We start from the raw sequence: 17962 nt of genomic DNA on the forward strand, positions 1-17962 counted from the left end.
ATGAGGTACATGATGCTTTAAGATGCTGGGCTGCTTCTGAAAATGCAGAGCATTTTCTTTGGAATAATTTTGACTGTTATGGTTAGTGGTGTTTAAAGGTATGCGAGTAATTAAAGTGGTATCCTGGGAATTGGGAAATCTGGGCTCAGAGATGTTCTCTATCGCATATATCCTCTGTGACCTTGGTATAGCTATTTAATCTCTTCCTGACCCCTTGCTGACTGCTCTTGCTAAAAATATGATTTGGTTCTTTGTGATGAGCAGGTGAATTGGGAAGAGGTTTGTGACTCAGAATACCGATTTTACTTTTGTTCCTTCCACCACAGCGGTACTTGGAACCTTCTGGAATGATTTAGGTCTCTGCTCTGTGCTGTGTCCCAACCTAGTTCTGGATAACTGTGACTCCATTCACTTCAGTGGCACTATTATAGATCTCCATGGAAATTTAAGCAGGCTCTGCTCTTTAGCTATTGCATGCCTCAGTTTCTTTAACTTCCCTGACAAAGTGAGGATAGTACTAAGTAACTGTCTTTTAACTCCTCAGAGCAGGAAAAAGTAACAAGTACTTGATTTAATTGAAATTTAGAAGTGCCATGGAAATCTTGGGTGAATGTTCCTATCTAAATGCTAATTTTGTGAGTAATTAAAAATACATTATGATCTCGTTCAGAAATATTTTTTTCTTGCATGATGAGGGAAAAGGAAAATAGAATAATTTTTTTATTCTGTTGAAGTTTCTCAAAAGAAGAAACATAATCAGCAATAGGAGGGGAAAATCACTGTTTCCCTGATGATGTGGAAACAAGCTATGGAGACAGTGTTGAAAGCAGTTCTACTGTACTTCAAGAGGTAATTTTACTAATTTTCCTGGTTGCTGTTTATGAACAAAATTAAATTTAGAGGTTCATTAAGCTGTGATCAATAATGATGCTGTCATATCTTTCTTACTGTGATGAAGAACAATTGTCAATCTGTATTGATGCTTGAGAGGATGGAAATAATGCATCCACAAAAGAAACCCACAGTTACTTAAGTATTTTCTCTTTAATACTTTTTCCTTTTAATCCCAAACTGCATATCCTGAGCTGCCCCTTCTATCTTAGGAGCAGATTTGTAGAGAAACTTGGGCACTGTAAACCTCAGTAATACCCGAAATTTAGGCCTCCAAGTCTGAAAGATACTCTTACAATGGTGAGGTTGTTGCCTCAAGAGCTTTACATATTCTTTAAAAAGAATGGAAATGTTTGGGTATGTCATAGTGGAATATCAGTAGAGACCTTGATGGTCAGTTGAAGTACAGCTGTTTGGGAACATTAAGAGGAGAAGGCTGAGTCTTGTATTTTCTTCCTCTGGCACAAATAAGGGGCTCCAGGTGAAATTCACAGCCTTTGACTCCTACACCTTGATACTCACTTGAGAAAAGACATCCAACTTGGTCTTCCTGTAAAAGAAGAGTTTGCAAGAGTTTGATACATGTTTATCTGCAACTTACATGGGAAAAAAGCAGCAATGGGGCAAATAGAAAAGAAAATATGGCCTATAAAGAAGGGCATACTAATCTTTGTGAAGGTGTTTTTCAAGCCCTGCAAAATTATGAAATGCTACACAGCATTAGTGCAGCTGTTTTGGACACACATAGTAAGAGTCTGGATTTTCTGAGATAGAGTTGGTTCCCACACATGATCCACATCTCATCAGCATGTAGAAAGAAAATTGTATAGACTATACTCTTCACTTATAATGCCTGATATAGGGCCTGCTGGAAATAAATGATCACAGACATAGAAGATAAAATTTTGCAAACTTGAACTGTTAAAAACTTAAATAAGCCTCAGATGTAGGTGGGAATGAGATGACTCTAAGATCTTGGAGCTGTTTTCCAACCTGAGTGATTCTGTGATTCTGTGGTTCTTTGAAAGACATTTTTTCTTGGATAGTGACATACAAGCCTTAATGCTAATTGCAAAGAGAAAAGTTTAAACAATAAGAAAACCTTTGTTTCAGACTAGCCAAAGAAGAAAACTTAAGGTTCGTTTCATTTTTTGGTAGCTGCCATAAACTCACAGAACAAGCAAATTCCTTACTTCAGTAGCAATTGTTTTGTTTTGTTTTCACAGTGGGCATTTGCAGTGATTGGCTGACTTGCAAAGTAAGGGCTTTGAAACTGGCAAACTTACTGCATGATTTGACACTGCTGCAGTGATACAGTTCACAAGCAACCTCTTTTAAAATGATCTTTTTTTGTTTTTGAATTCATGTCAAATTCTTAACTGCTTTTTAAATTCATGTCATATGTTGTAATCAAGTTACGTGTTCCTGGAAAGCCCAGAAGTAATTGTGAACAAAGGGGCTGTATGAACTCAGACATACAAATGCACTACAAGCTCATCCAGATATATGGTGATTTTGGTGAAAATCCCTTACAAACAGTTTTAATTCCTTTCCTCTCCAGTTGTTTCTTCATACGCAATCATAATTATACAGTGATTCTCTTTTTTTGGAGGATTTTCTTGTTAGGCTAGTCTGCTATTCTGGTTCTTCCTGTAACTGGTGCTCCTAATACACTACACTCCTTGGCAATATTTTTAGTTGCATTTAAAAGTCTTCCCTCTGGCTGTTGGAAAGCATCAAGCTGTTGTCCTGTTACCAGACCTGTCGGACTTAGGGAATGCACCAAATTCTGCAGCCATCCTGGATGTAAAGGACAGAATGCACTAAGTTGCCTTTTTATATTTGCAATGGGCGATCCCGTGGTGTAATGGTGAGCACTCTGGACTCTGATCACAAGGTCATGAGTTCGAGTCTCAGTGGAGACCATACCGGGCAGTTCAATGCCTTCCTGCCATCACATCCCATCAGATCTCGGATGCTCAGCAGGGTCAGCCCCGGTTAGTATCCGGTGCTGTGACAGTCCCGAGGACTTCACTGTCACTGTCCAAGCTCGCTCGGCCGTGGCAGAAGGACCTTGGGACTTAACGGTGGGGCCAGTTCTGCGCACGCTGAGCCTCACCTAAAATCCACTGCACAGGCTGGAAGGGCACGTGGGGAGAGCCCTGCCCAAATCTTCGTTTGCGAAGTTTGGCCATACATACATATTTGCAATAATGAAAAGGGCAGAAACCAAGAAAGGAAGATTCACAAGCCTAGCAATTCTGTAAATTGTCTAATTGCACGTATTTATTACACTTTTAAATTTAGCTTTTGAAACGTGGTTTCTCCTTATGCAGTTTTCCTTTGTTCCCTTTTTACATAAAAGAGAAAATACTGCAATTGGGTGAGTACAGCATTGTGAGTACATTGAGAACTATTCTGTAGTAAACAGGCAACGAGACAGTGTCTTTTATTTAGAAACAAAGAAAAGCAAGGGAAAGTACCATCATGTCTGTTCATTACTGAAGGATAATAGTCTGTCATTTGTTAATGCTCTGACTAGTTTTTTCCATTAAAGTTCCTGTTTTATTGCCCACACATACCCTCCAGCTTTTCCTAAAAATCATGTTGTCTCAACTTAAAATTTTCATGCTAGATGGAAAACATTTTTTAAAAAAATGACAGGAAATGGTGAATGAAGATTTTCTTTCAAAATTGCAATTTGTAGGTTTTTTCCCTCAGGTTTCTTTTTCTCTGAAAGATGATAGTTGCCACTGCCTCTTTTGTAAAGGGGGAGTAATGGAATTTTCCATGTTTTGATATTTGAATTGTCCCAGATTGGTGAAGTTTTTGGTTTTGTTTAAGGCCTGTATGCTGCTTTGGAAAAAAGACTTTGATTCAGGGTTTGTGCCGCTATGTTTTCCTTATTTCCTCTGCTTTTGGCAAATGCTTTGTCCTGTTTTGTCTTTTTCTCTATCAGACTGTAGCTGAAATGCTTAAGCTACAAACCACTGGTCCCCGGCATTTCTTTTAGTTTCTTCCTCCCTACCCTGAAATGCCCAAGCAATGTGGATGGTGAACTTAACATAAATCTGATCAACTTCCTTGGCTTTATCAGCCTTGGCCAACAAACTTTTTGTCAATCAAAAAGTCTTTTTTGACATGAACTTTCACTGCAGTTTTAGAAGTTGAGTTGCTAAAGCTTCTGAGAAATGCCTGTGAAATAAGAGTGCTCTCTGTAATCATAGAATCATAGAATTGATTGGGTTAGAAAAGACCTCTGAGATCATCAAGTCCAACCCTTGGTCCAACTCCAGTCCATTTACCAGATCATGGCACTCAGTGCCACGTCCAATCTCAGTTTAAAAACCTCCAGGGATGGGGAATCCACCACCTCTTTGGGCAGCCCATTCCAATGCCTGATTACTCTCTCTGGAAAGAACTTTTTTCTGATATCTAACTTAAATTTCCCCTGCCAGAGCTTGAGCCCGTGCCCCCTTGTCCTATTGCTGAGTGCCTGGGAGAAGACTGCCTGTGTGGGGGTGCTTGAGAGATGCTTTTGAAACATGTTCTTTTGTGTAAACTGAAGAAGGAATGAGAAAGTCGCTCCTTTTGCACCACATCTCTGATCTTGATGTTTGAACCTTTTGTTGTGTAACAGCAGAATCTTCTCCAGTGCACATACTGTGTCCAGCATAGAGTCTGTGGTATTTGGTACTGGAAGCCAGCAGCTGAGAAAACACCTCATTACTAGAAAAATAAGGGAATTATGCCTTCAGATCCTGGATCTCTGGGAACAGAGACACTCTGAAGACAAGTTAATGCAGTAAGATATACAGGTGTTTTATTAGAAGCTTCTAAGGTCCAAACCCAAGAGGTCTGACCCCTAGATCAGGAAGTTCACAACTTTTATACCCCTTATTAACATCCAATCACTACTCTTATTTCCCTTGAGAACCCAACCAGAGGGGCCTGTCAATCTGCCCCCTTCTTCATGGGGGGGGGGGGGCAGTTAGGCCTTCTTCTGTTGTTTGTCTCCTGTTATCGTGCAGGTGGCTTCTCAAAAACACTGTGGCCTTGGCTGAGCCTGAGAATAGCACCCAAAACTTGTGAGAAAGACAGTTAATATGTGCACTTAGAATTTGAGCAGTTCAGAAGAACTTATGTGACTTCAAGTCCACCAAAATACATTGAATTCTTAGGCATCAGGAAAGTGCTACAATTTTCACTGTTTTAATAGTGAAAACTAATCTGTACTTGAAAAATCAAAGGGTCTGATTGTAGTTGGAGAGCAACAGTTGGGCACAGTTTTATATCCGTTTCATAATAGGCAAGGTTATCTTTGTACTGAGAGTATTAATTTGGGAACACAGCCACTCTTAAAATGTATGATAGTCAAGAAAATGCCCTTGGATCTTATGCTAGGGACAGAATTTAGTTGAGTTTAGGAGAATGTGTAACTCTGCTGTGCGACCCTATGTCTTTCCTATCAAGCCAACATATTTTGCAACAAGTGTACAGTGTGCTGTGCAGGTGTACTTCCTGCTGCATAGAATCATAGAATCGATTGGGTTGGAAAAGACCTCCAAGATCATTGAGTCCAACCCTTGGTCCAAGTCTAGTCCATTTACCAGATCATGGCACTCAGCGCCACGTCCAATCTGCGTTTAAAAATCTCTAGGGATGGTGAATCCACCACCTCTCTGGGCAGCCCATTCCAATGTCTGATTACTCTCTCTGTAAAGAATTTTTTCTGATATCCAACTTAAATTTCCCCTGGCAGAGCTTAAGCCCGTGCCCCCTTGTCCTATTGCTGAGTGCCTGGGAGAAGAGACCAGCCCCCACCTGGCTATAACTTCCCTTCAGGTAGTTCTAGACAGTGATGAGGTCACCTCTGAGCCTCCTCTTCTTCAGGCTAAACAACCCCAGCTCCCTCAGCCTCTCCCCATAGGGCTTGTGCTCCAGTCCCTTCACCAGCTTTCTTGCTCTTCTCTGGTCTTGCTGCAGCACCTCAATATCCTTTCTGAACTGAGGGGCCCAGAACTGAACACAGTACTCAAGGTGTGGCCTCACCAACGCAGAGTACAGGGGAAGGATCACTTCCCTGGTCCTGCTGGCCACGCTATTTTTAATACAGGCCAGGATCCCATTGGCCTTCTTGGCCACCTGGGCACACTGTTGGCTCATGTTGAGCTTCCTGTCAATTAGTACTCCAAGGTCCCTTTCTGTCTGGCAGCTCTCCAGCCACTCTGTGCCCAACCTGTAGCACTGCAGGGGGTTGTTGTGGCCAAAGTGCAGGACCCAGCAGGAAGTAATGGAAGACAGACACTAGAAAGCTTTAGGAAACTGCCCTTCTGGTGTCGCTGGACCAGATGCAGTCAGAAGTGGATATCCTCTGCTGTGTGCTCTGGAGGGTTGTGGGGGAGTTTGTATATGTATACCTGGAAATTAGGCAGTTAAATGCCTCCCTGACATCCAGTCCTGTCAGATCTCAGAAGCTGAGCAGGGTCAGCCCCTGTTAGTACTTGGATGGGAGACCTCCTGGCAATACCAGGGGCTGTAGTTCCTACTCCTGAGGACTCCACTGTCACCGTCCAAGCTCGCTCGGCTGTGGCAGATGAGCCTTAGGACTTAAAACAGTGAGGCCAGTTCTGCGCGTGCTGTGCCTCACACAAAAAAGAAAATCGACTGCACAGGCTTTAAGAACACACCCACATAGGTAGAGCCCTTCCCAAATCTTCATTCACGAAGCCTTGCCATACATACATACCTGGAAATTATATGTTAAGTCTTTCTTACCTGTATGTGCCTCACGCTAAGACTGACTGTTTGACAGAGTTGGCAACCAGCACAAGGCCAAGTTTGTTGGTTTGGGGCTAAGGGGTGCCACATGTTTCAGCTCCTGGGTGGCATCTGGGGACGCTGTGGACCATATTCCAATGTGTGCAGTGTGAACCACTGGGTGGAGATGGGGCCTGGAATGCCACTTCCTTGTCTGCCTGTGGTGGTACTAGGCTCATTCTTCCTAAGCATGCTGTGGAGTACTGGTATTTGACTAAGAGCAGGTTAATGCCAGGAGCATGGGAAAAGAAGCTCATGTGGTTCAGTGTAACTGTATTGCTTTAAGAAGAATGGCAAGATGTCAAACAACTTTACTTACATTTGATGGAAATTAAGAAATTTGTATTAATGTGAATGTATTAACCATCAGGAATTTGTATCTGTAATTGTTCCCTTTATTTGTCTATCTAATATGTTTTTGTTACCGTAGTGAGGTGGTACATACATTCGGTGACTTCTTGCGAGGTTTGGTTTATTCATCTTTATAAGGGATTTTGAGTACCTCAGCAGGAAATAAGCCTCAAGTGGTAGAATTATGAACCATATGATCTGAGGGAATTGTTTTTTGCAGACCTTAACATGTCATTCCTGAGCCCAAAACGTCTCTGCTGAACAAGTAGAGGATTTGAGCCAGCCATTCTCCCAGAGGGCTATTATCCCTAAGTTATTCATGAGTCAGTACTAGAAGTCTGGTAATCTTGAATTGTTGCTGCTCTTGCTAAATCGGTGCTGTGGTAAAATTTCTTCTGGCTGATCTTGTCTTGAGGATATAGGAATAAGATATGCAGAACAGAGACACGTCATTGCCTCTCTCAGCTGTGTCCCTCACCATCCATGTGCTAGAGCTGCTTTTGATAACTGTTTCTTGATAGTTGCTGGTTGCAGAAGGATCCCCTGGAAACAGGTAAGTAGCTTGCTCTGATGCATTAGCTCTTGGAACTTTCTGTTTGCAGAGGAACTACATGCAGTAATTCAGTTTTAGACCAGATAAGCAGAGCGTCAGTGCCTTTTCTGTGTCCGTGAGGTTTCCAAGGTTTGAGGGTATCGCTGTCACATACCTGGCATCTGCAAAGTTTTGGCAAAGAGCAACAGGTGGGTTCAAGGGCTGAAAGGCCACATGTAGAACAAGGAATCCTTTCCCAGTCTTCTTGTACAATTGAAACCAGCTTTCAAAATGCTGTTATGTAAGATTACTTCATATGGGAACAGTTTGGTGTGGGAAGATGCAGACACTGCTTACACTCGGAACTGGTTCTGGTAATTTTTTGAAGGCAGGTTTGCCTACTTGCTTATCCATTAGCATCTGCAGCTGTTCTGAGTGGCTCCTGTAGTCTCCTCTTCATTCTTTGTCCCTGCCAGGAGCCTGTGGAAGCAGCTGCAGCTGCTGGGGAAAAGAGCAGACTGAGACCATGCTGACAGACACAGCTCTAGGGAAAAGTGGCATAAACGCATCTCTGCTAATCACTCGGCTAGGGCAGTCTGTCTTCAGAGTTAATGCACCTTTCCTTTTTCCCTAAAATTCCTCAATTTCTGGTTCCATCTGGGTGCCACATGTAAGATTTCTGGATCTCTGAATGATTACTTAGGAGAGGGCTCTGTCTCACTTCTCTGCTGATGAATCTGAATTCATCTGCCTTTAGCATGATACTTTCAGCCTTGTAAGTAGACAGTGACAGTGTGGGCTATGAATGTTTTTTCCAACACAGCCTAATTTGGTATCTACCTGGGGCAACTGTTGCTGTAGAAAGAATATTTAAAGTTTCTGAGTGTTCAGCACTAGAGTAATTGAGAAAAGCAAATGTCAGAGACCAAGGAAGAAATAAATGTAATGATGATGTCTGTTTTCTGCACTCATTATCTACAAAATCTGCCCAAAGATACAACAGAGTATGGCAGCAAAATACTTTAAGCATTACACATTTTATATATCTCTGTTATGAAGCAAATCTCTTGTACAGGTTTGTTTGGAGACACATAAGTTACCCCTGCTAATTTTAATGGAGTGTTGCTAATTCCAAGACTTCAGGGGCAGGGTTTGGTTTTCAACATCTCTTAGGTTGTCCTACAGCCTCATGAACCACTCCCTTCATCAGTGTTACAATTGTTGCTGGACTTCCACCCAAAGCTGTTCATGTGGATATTGGAATTTCCCCCTGACATTTGGAAGGACTTCTGTCTTAAGTTGTTAGAACACTGCTCTGTACACTGAAATCATGGAGGCACTGTAAAATGAAGGCTAAATCCTAAATGAATATTTGTACTGAAATAAATAACATGTCTGTTACACTGTTGAGTGTTATCGTTCACATTTAGCTGGGTAAAAATCTCCTGGGTTTAATTTCATTTGTAGTTGCTGAAGTGGTTTTTGCCCTAAAAGTCAGCTCTGGATTCACGGAAATTGGAGAAACTTTGCCAAGGAATGTAGGTCTCCAAAGAGCAACTGGGCCTCAAGTTTTTATGGTTGTTCAAATAGTAACAAACCAATGCTGGTGTTCTCTCACTTTGCACAAGCCTTGCAGAGGAAGTTCATTTCTATGAGGTCTGCAATTTCTGATGTGGTTGCTGAGCAGAGGGTCGGAAGACTCACTTTAAAATTCATCAGTTGTCATTGCATTGGGATTTTTTGCCACTGGTATAGTGGGAAGGTGGCTGAAAAATGTAGAAGAGTCCGGACTTTGAAGACTGGATCATGTGTGCCATGTTGGTAGAGGGGGTGGTGAGGAGGCAGATCACAGAGCAGCTGGCTGGCTTTGGAGAATTGCAGGAAGAAGTATCTGCCTTTTTCTGATCTCTCCATTTCTTGCAAAGTAATGCTGGTGGTGTGTAGGAAGTTGCATCCCCTGCTTTTACATTCTTCCCTTGGCATTATGTACTGACCTGTGACATGAACAGGCTGTCAGGCTAAACCTGCTTTTTAAATTTTTTTTTACAAAGTCTTCTCTTCATAAAGTCACTGAAACACTTGCCTCATGTCTGAATTATGCCATTGAATTATTCTAACTGAACTTTCTGAAGGGTGGGATGAGACAGTGCTCAGAGTTCTGCTCCAGCACCCAAACCCTGAATTACTTCTGAAATCGAACATTTTCCTTTTGTGGACAGTAAAATAGATGGATGTCTGCAGGATTCCTCTGGCATATTGTCTCAATGTTTTATGTTGTTTTTTTAATACTGGGCATAGCAGTATTAATAATATCATGTATTTAAGTGTATTTAATTTAATTTACTAGAGTGCTGAAATGAGCAATGATAACTTGAGAAGGTCATAGATGAACTTAAGTTTCCAAAGCTACCCCTCAGCCCTTTCTTTCACAAGTTGTGATATGCTTTACTGATTCCTTTAATTTGACCCTCTTTCCAGATGTCTCTTTCCAAATGGTTCGTCAGGCAGCACCCCGTTTACTGGCAGTATGGAGAAAATGCATATTTACTTGCTGAAATTAATTTTGTCTGGATCAGACCTTGTTACTTAATTCTGCATGTCTTTGGTAATACTAAATTATGGACATGCCAGTTGACTGCAAGGTCAGTTTACAGCCTGAGTGTATTTCCTTCCAGAAACTCAGCAACATGGCTACAGGTTGCTCTCCGAAAAAATGCTTTTCAAATGTTTTTGATAAGCTTTCTCAGTCAACAACCAAACTTTACTTCGGCACTGTAGTCTGTGGCTGGTGTCAAGAAAGACGTTTCAGTGTGAAGTTCAAATGTGTGAGTTTGATTTAGAAGACTAACACAGGCTACTTCCCTTCTTTTTTCCTGAAAGCACCGAACTCAGTATAGTTTAGCAGTCTAGCACTCTGTGCATCGTGAAACACATTCTTCAAAGTGCATATGCTTAATTTCTATTCAGGGCACACATAAAAAATTATTGTGAAACTCATATTCCTTCAGTGTTCCAGTTTGCTCTGAAAGAAGCACTTTTTAATTTGAACATTTTCTTGTTCAAGCTCCTCTGACTGTGCCGTGCATGTATGTTACAGTTATATATAGATTTAAGTAATCCTTCTGTTTACTCTAGCAGTGTTGTCTTTGTCTGGCATCAGCATTGTTGCCATCAGTGACAGATTGGAGTTGTTTTGGGGGATGGGAGTGCAGAGTCAGCTGGTCTGTATTTAGTCTTACTGCTGTAGACTTGATCCTTACTAGAGGCAGCTGTCAGTGCCTGATCCTGTACTAATTTCTAAGCAGGGGTCAGTCAGCACCTTCCCCACAGTTTAGTTCTGTCAGATGGACAAGCATCGTCTGGACACCTTGGTGCCTCTGGTGTGATACAGACCCTGATTACACTGGACTCACCCATATGTTTTCTATCCTAGATGAACAAATACCTGATATGAATTACATTACCAGCTTTCAATTTCAGGAGTCCTTGAAGTTCCACTGGACTAGCTGATTGCTTCTTGTTCATGGGGTTTAATTATTTCAGTTCATTTTCTATTTGGGATAAGAATATCCCTTTTAAGGGTTTCATTGTGAACATAATAGAAGACAATAAAAGGTGATTTGATGTTTAGCTGTAACCATTGTAGCTGAGTTCTAGTGAAAACGTGGACTTGAGGGCTTATGTTGTTTCCATGTAGGATTGTTGGCAGTTTGTTTTGGACACCACACAACAATCCTTCTCGGTTTTTAATCCTATTTGTAAATCGGTTCCTTTATTCTCCAGTTAGCTGTAAAACTTTCTGCCAGTAGCTTAACCCAAGAAACAAAATAATGTGAGATAATTAATTCTTTAAAACATTCAGGTAGGACAGATTAATTACAGTGAGGCATGTGGTTAATTAACTTGAGAGTTATACATACCACTCAGCAGCAAACCTGAAAGTTGAACATTTTGGCTCTAAACTTACTTTCTTGCTTTCTATCAATTTGTAATTTTCTCCACTTGCTGTCTTGGTAAGTAATTCTACCCTGTTTCTACAGAGCTGTCCTCTTCAAAATTGTAGAAAAATTGGATTATAGTGAAAGAGAAGGTATTGGAGTATAGAATCATAGAATCGATTCGGTTGGATAAGACCTCCGAGATCATCGAGTCCAACCCTTGGTCCAACTCCAGTCCAGTTACCAGATCATGGCACTCAGTGCCATGTCCAATCTCAGTTTAAAAACCTCCAGGGGTGGTGAATCCACCCCCTCTTTGGGCAGCCCATTCCAATGCATGATTACTCTCTCTGGAAAGAATTTTTTTCTGATCTCCAACTTAAATTTCCCCTGCCAGAGTTTGAGCCCGTGCCCCCTTGTCCTATTGCTGAGTGCCTGGGAGTATTCAGATTTGCGAAATTTATTTGCTCTCTGCTTAGACAGCCTGTTGCAACTGAGTCTACCTGAGTGCACTCTCTCACCTGAGACTGTTTCCTGCCCTTACCAATAGGTTTCAGTTGGTATTATGCTTCAATGAACATGTCTCAATGCCAGAGCCAGGTTAAGCAATCTTTCTTCCTAGACATTCATTCGCTCGTGCTCTGGTGTTGTCAGGACACTGAACTGTGCCACAGCTAAATATAGCTTGTTGGGGTTGGGGTTTTATGGGGGATTTTTTGGTTTTTTTGTTTGTTAGTTTGTTTGTTGGATTTGGGTGGGGAGTTGTTTTTTTGTTTTCTAGGATTCACTGTGTAGCCCCTCACACAACCATAACATCGCCCTTGTGGAGCCTGGGAGGTGGCGCAGCAGTTAAGGGAGAAGGAGGGGAGCAGAAATTTCATAAGCTGGTTTTGTAGCTGCGAAAAGAAAGATGTCCATGGAACCATGTTTTCAAACTGCCACCAGCTTGCCAAGGAATCACATCTGCTCTTACTTCAAAGCTTGTAACAGAGCATTTTCATTTTTCTTGAGAATATTGTATTGCTTATAGATATATGTGGTGAAATACTCAACTAGCAGATGGAAACTTCGTCAGTGTAGCTACTTGGGGCTTTAATAACTTCAACATTTTTCGTGGTGGTGTTGACTCTGGTGGGTGAAAGCTTAATATTGCAAGCAATTACTCCCACCAAAAGTAATTTTTTTTCCAAATTAGTGTTTTCAAGCCAGTTACAGCATTTGATTTTTCTGTGTAGATCAGACTGCTGGCATAGTAACACATGGTCTTAGCTGTCTTTGGAAATCAGACTCCTGTTGAAAATGGGAAGGGGAAAGGTACATGGTGTCATGGGGAATTCTTTTGTCACATTTTTTGCAAGCTCAAAGTTTTAAATTTAAGAATAAATTTAAACAGAAGTCTCTTTTCCCCAAGCCAACTTATAGCTAGAATGGGGCTGTTCTGCTATAAAATCATCATTCTCGTCTTTCAGTATGTTTCCACAATTTCTGTAAGTTACCTCATGTTCCAAAGTAACCCTCCTGTAAGCAAGACCATGCTGTTTTCAGCAACCCAGAATATTTTATCTTTACAGATGTGGGGATGAGTCACAATTGTTTGTATCTCACAGGATCCCACTGATGGAAACACTTGTCCTGCAAAGCTTTGCACTTTGATAAAGAGTAGTGCTTGAGATGTCAGCCCTCTGGAAATCCATAGCTCTGTAGAGCTCTGCAGGAATTAAACTCTTTGATTATCCTGTTTACAAATCCTCAGATTTAAATCCTTATTTTGTTGGAATTCCTTTAGGCAAAGATTTTGGGTATGCCTGGTTCCTGTATGAGCACAATAAAATGGTCTGATTCTATCATCTCAGAAAAACTCTTAAGTAGGTTTGTGGTAAAGGTATTTGGCTTTTCCAGGAACAAGAAGAAGCTGGCATTTTGCATTGAGAAGCCTGTGTGGGCAGAACACTTAACACAGCAGACAGGCTCGTGGGAAGTGGCATTCAAAGAGAGAACTAGGAGTTTTTAATCAGTAGAAATTGGTAGTGTTTTTAACTCTGTTAGTGTGGGCTGCTCAAGATTAGCTCAGGTAGCATTTAAGATGAAAAAAGCTCAGAAAGTGCACATGCAGCAGGAACAGAAAAAAAAAATTCATCATTTGAAGTAAGCAAATAGATATGGGAAGGGGGTGTAGATCAGTCTGGAATTACTGAGAAGGGAAAACACATCAAGACTGGGGAAAGTGCAGTGTTTCCTTGAAGAATCATGTGCTAACTAGGCAAGAGATTGAATCAGTGAGGGCATTTGACGCTTAGGAGGAGCAGGGCCATGGTCTGTTACCGTAACTAGCACTGTGTGGGGCAGCACAGGGCAGGCTGCAGTGTGGGCACTGAGGGACCTGCGGGGAAGGATGGCTGTGGAAGAAACGCTGTCAGACTGCATGTGGTCACTGGCTACAGTCAGCTAAGGGCTGGATGTATAAATATTGAGAGCTAAAAATGGTACAAGAAAACACACAATGCTGGGTATGAATCTTTCATTAAAAATCTGACATAGATAATTACCCTCCCTACTTCCATCTCCTTTTAATGTTCCAAAGTCTCTCCTTGGAGATATCTTTCTAAATAAGAGAATTTATTTGGATTTTGGTTTTGAGGTTGTTTTTTTTCTTGTTTTGTTTTGTTTGGTTTTTTTCTTTTAATAAGAAAAGGATAAATTCTGGAGAGGAAACTTTTTATTACTACTTAAGCTTCTCAAAGGATATTACAAAGAAAGAAAAGTAAAGTGGATCAAACTTAAGGAAGGTGTGAGACATTTTCCTTTATATAAAATAAGAAAAACAAGGCATCTGAGTTTCTAAGGGCCTGTGGGGAAAATAGCTTATGTCTTAAAGGGCTTGGGTCATTGTCTTGCTGAAAGTGTGTAAGAGGTCGTTTGTGTGCATATGAAGGCCCAAATGCAGTGAATAGTTACTGTATTAGTTACTGTTTATCCTGCTTCTGACAGACCCTGGGGGTGGAGGTATTTTTCTGTATTTGTTCCCTTTCCTTTTCAGCTACTATACACCAGATTAAAAGTCATCCATAATAAGTGGGGAAAGTGGTGGAGGGGAAGCAATAACCCAAAACTTTCATTGAAAAGGCCTGGAATCACTGAGGATGTCCCAGGACCAGTATGAGTTAGGTAGATGTGCTGGTTTTTCTTGAGTAGGTTTAACTTTCTTCACAGTGGCCAATGTGGGGCTGTGTTTTGGATTTGTGCTGAACACAGGGCTGATAATATACAGATGTTTTTGTTATTGCCAAGCAGGGCTTGCACAGAGCCAAGGCCTTTTCTGCTTTTCATGCTGCCACACTGGCCAGGAAGATGGAGGTGCATGGAAGGTTGGGAGGAGGCACAGCCAGGACAGATGACCCCAACTACCAAAGGGATATTCCAGACCACATGACATCATGCCCAGTATATAGAGCTGGAGGGAAGAAGGAGAAAGGAGGGGATGTTTGGAGTGATGGTGTTTGTCTTCCCAAGTCACTGTTACATGTGATGGGGCCCTGCTCTCATGGAGATAGCTGAGTACCTGCCTACCCCTGGGAAGCATTCCTTAATTTTTCTTTGCTTGTGTGCATGGCTTTTGCTTTCCCTGTTAAACTGTCTTCATCTCACACCACAAGTTTTCCCTGATCCTGCTGGTGAGGGAGTGAGCAAGCGGCTGCAGGGGGCTTGGTTGTCAGCTGGGGTTAAACTATGGCAGATCTCAACTTTTTTCCTTCATGGTTAAAGAATATTACTACTGTGTTTGGAAAAAGATGTCCCAGCTGGATTTGGCCAGGTAATGATGACTTCCCAGCAGAGCTGGACTTGGTATGAGTAAGTTAATTTTGAAAAGAGCTTCAAGAGAATGAAAGAGAATCTTTGAAAAGAAATGGAACTGACCAATTGGGAAAATGTCAGCAATGCTTTTCCTTTGTGCAGGAACCAGCTACTACTGCAGCTGCCTGCCTTGTGAACATTTGCAAAATACTGTTTCCTGATTGAGGGAAGTTTGCCAATAGCTGAAGCTGAATGCGGTAGAAGAAAGCATGTTTATTTTAGTCTGTGTGAAGTGGAAGGAGGAACTACTTAGACCTGTGTAAAAATTACTTGTTTCACATTTATAACTTGGCAGCACAATTACTTGTGAATTTGGAATGTGCAACTGATCTGAGAATGAGTTGGGGACTTCACTGCTGCAGGCTGAGAATTTGTGTTCGGATAAACCTTGCTACCAACTTCAGGGATGAGTTTTTGGTGCTTGCCTTGGAGAAATTCTAGTCACCTTTATGGGCTCTGGGCTATAGACCGTTTAAAATTATGTTTGGTTTTCCCATTGTCAGATGCTTGTTGTCATTTTCTTGGTGAAGAGGTAGTTGCACATTGAGCTCAAGTTGCATTGCTTTGTATTGCTTTTAAAGTAAACTGAGGTCATGCAAAGAACCCAAATTGCTGCAAATGAGAGCAGTTCTACTTCCCAGCCCCTGCCCCACCAAAGAAAGTTTAGTGTTCATCTCAACAGGACAATACTTTCTCTGCTGTTATCTGTTCCTTATGTCTGTGTTTGACTGGAAATACTGCTTTTGGAAAAGCAGTCATTTACATTTGCTTTCATGACTTCTTTATTGTCAGTGACAGCAAATCATGCTGCCTGCTATGAGGGTGGTGAGACACTGGGACAGGTTGCCCAGAGAAGTTGTAGATGCCCCATCCCTGGAAGGGTTCAGGGCCAGGTTGGATAGGGCTCTGAACAACCTGGTCAAATGAAAGGTGTCCCTGCCCATGGCAGGGGGATTGGAACTAGATGGTCTTTAAGGTCCGTTCCAACCCAGGCTATTCTGAGATTCTTTCTGTGACTGTGCAGTTTGTTACAGTAGTATCTCTCCTCACATAACTGATTTAGAACTGCAGTGTATTCCACACAGCTGCAGTAGTGTTACCAGCAACAGCTGTCATGGTCTATGCTCAAATTCAGCCTTTGGTGCAAAAAAAATAAGGGTCCTTGTAGCCAGTTTCTGTCCTGAGCCTCTGTCTGGGCTCTGGACCTGATTTGTGTGTCTGAGACTCTGTAATACAATCACTCTGGGACATTTTTTAACCAGTAGCTATGGAATAGTAGAAGTCAGATTACAGAGTTAAGGGCAGTACGTCTGGTTAGTGTAAAGTAAAACACGTACTCCAAATGTTCATCAGGTAATTTTGAGAATGGAATTTAAATTGGTATTATTATTTTGATTGTTACCATTAGCATCTGCAGATTTGTGAACTACCTTGTTTTACAAAATGGAGATTGATGTGCACTAAACTGTAATCTACTCATTCATCATAAAGCTTCTGCTGGAGACCTATTTAATTTCCAAACAGAAGAATTCATTATCTACCTCCAGAGAACTTAATTTTTCTTAAGCATTAATGTGTGCAGTGAGTTATCAGAGAGCATTCCATGGCAAGCAAGCAAGGAAGCAGCTGTCTCTAGCATGCAGCTATGCAACTAAAGAATAAAATATTTCTATGAAGTACAAGGAATTATCTTTGTGGCCCAAGAGAGTTAATAAATATGGGTTCAGTTCATTGCCTTGCCAGAGTTTTGCTGTGGTACCTACAGTGGGACACATTGGTGTCCCAGGAAGTTTGTTCCAGTGGAATACAAGTGACCTGTGTAGTCAGAGCCTGGGTGCTGTACCTTGTCTTCAGAGTGCTGAGCCCTCTGTAGGCAGTGGTAGCTCCTTTAATTCAGACCTTCTGGTTAAAATGGCCTGACACCAAATAAATCTGACTCTTCCAAAAACACATATGGACTCTAATGTATGTTTTCTTGTGAATTCTGGCAGTGCAGCCAATTCAGGGTGTGCCCTTAAAGCAAAATCACAGAAAAGGCTTTCTGAAACAGATTGCTAATAATTCCTCAAGCCCTTCTGTCCTTTGATGATAAACACAAAACTGTGAATGGTGTTTCAAATGACAGGACAAAAGCTTTCTGTGTCCCTGTCAAACAAACAGATTCCAAACGTGAAGTTTCTGCTCATATTGTTTAAAATATCTGTTTACTATGAATGAGTATAGGGGATAATTCCTTTAGGAAGGCTGACAGACAGTTGGCTGCTCTGTACAGTACTTTCCAGTATAAAAATAAACTGCAGATGTTTGACACAGATATGTCAGGATACTTAACTTTTGGTTAGGTTTGCAGATGTCATGTGCGTTGTGGAAACTAAATCTCTGCCTTAAGGGGGAAGAGGGAAGAGGTACACTGAGAACCATGTCCTGTCTGTGACTAATGCATCCTGACATATGGACACTGTCCTTTTTGATGTTTTCAAACCCCCAACTGCTGCCATTGGTAGTGAACTGTGCCTGGTACATGGTTTTGAGGACAGTCATTCATTATTGGTAGGCAAAGGAGTTTGGCTGCCAGGTG

The 17962-nt window shown here is 41.5% G+C and overlaps 1 protein-coding gene across 2 annotated transcripts in view; it reads left to right on the forward strand.

The window, feature by feature from the left end:
- The window catches only part of GEMIN8 (gem nuclear organelle associated protein 8), a 28660-nt gene that overhangs the window by 8820 nt on the left and 1878 nt on the right, over positions 1-17962 (forward strand). The gene's annotated exons all lie outside the window — the stretch shown is intronic.

The sequence above is a fragment of the Pithys albifrons genome, chromosome 1, assembly GCF_047495875.1.
Source record: "Pithys albifrons albifrons isolate INPA30051 chromosome 1, PitAlb_v1, whole genome shotgun sequence".
Lineage (NCBI taxonomy): Eukaryota > Metazoa > Chordata > Aves > Passeriformes > Thamnophilidae > Pithys > Pithys albifrons.